General features: G+C 42.6%; 1 non-coding gene across 1 annotated transcript; it reads left to right on the top strand.

Moving 5' to 3' along the window:
• Positions 1-333: 333 nt before the first annotated feature.
• On the top strand, positions 334-438 carry LOC112809016 (U6 spliceosomal RNA). The gene has a single exon (XR_003204493.1). It is a non-coding gene; the product is annotated as a U6 spliceosomal RNA (small nuclear RNA).
• Positions 439-987: the final 549 nt, after the last annotated feature.

Here is a 987-nt window from a genome sequence, read left to right as displayed (position 1 = left end):
TTTTGTTCAAGTGTCACTGTGTCAGAGAAACCTTCCTTGAACCCCCTGTGGTGATTTTAAAATATGCCCACAAAATCTCTGATATTCCTCCCTTCAAGAGGTAGAACACAATCCTCCCCACCCCCTTGAGTGTTGGCTTGACTTAGTGTCTAACTCTTAAATAACAGAATACGGTAAAAGTAACAGCGTGTGACTTCTAAGACAAGGTCATAAGAGGTTTTGTGATTACCTTAGTCTGGTAATGAGACATCATCAGGCAAATGCAAATTCAGGGACATTCTACATAATACCTGATCAGTACTCTTCAAAATTGTCAAGATTATGAAAAACAGTGCCTGCTTCGGCAGCGCACATACTAAAATTGGAACGATACAGAGATGATTAACATGGCCCCTGCACAGGGAGGACACACAAATTCATGACGGGTTCCATGTTTTTACCATCAGGGAAATGCAAATCAAAACTAGAATGAGCTATCACCTCACACCTGTCAAAATGGCTAAAATCAACAACACAAAAACAACAGGTGTTGGCAAGGATGTGGAGAGAGAACCCTATTCACTGTTAGGAATGCAAAACTGGTGCAGCCACTCTGGAAAACAGGCTGGAGGTTCCTCAAAAAGTTAAAAATAGAACTACCCTAGGGCGCCTAGGTGGCTCAATTGGTTGGGCGACTGCCTTCGGCTCAGGTCATGATCCTGGAGTCCCGGGATTGAGTCCCACATCAGGCTCCCTGCTCGGCGGGGAGTCTGCTTCTCCCTCTCGTGCTCTCTATCTCTCATTCTCTCTCTCTCTCAAATAAGTAAATAAAATCTTAAAAAAAAAAATAGAACTACCCTAGGATCCAGCAATCTCATGACTGGGTATTTACCCAAAGAAAACAAAAACACCATTCAAAGGGATACATGCACCCCTATATTTATAGCAGCATTATTTATAATACCCAAATAATGGAAGCAGCCCAAGTGTACATCAATTGATGAAGGG

This window comes from Callorhinus ursinus, unplaced genomic scaffold (assembly GCF_003265705.2).
Source record: "Callorhinus ursinus isolate GAN/ISIS: 27379988/994484 unplaced genomic scaffold, GSC_fseal_2.0 scaffold83, whole genome shotgun sequence".
In the NCBI taxonomy this organism is placed as follows: domain Eukaryota; kingdom Metazoa; phylum Chordata; class Mammalia; order Carnivora; family Otariidae; genus Callorhinus; species Callorhinus ursinus.
The sequence above is the reverse complement of the archived record's forward strand: the minus strand, read 5'-3'. Positions and strand labels throughout refer to the sequence as shown.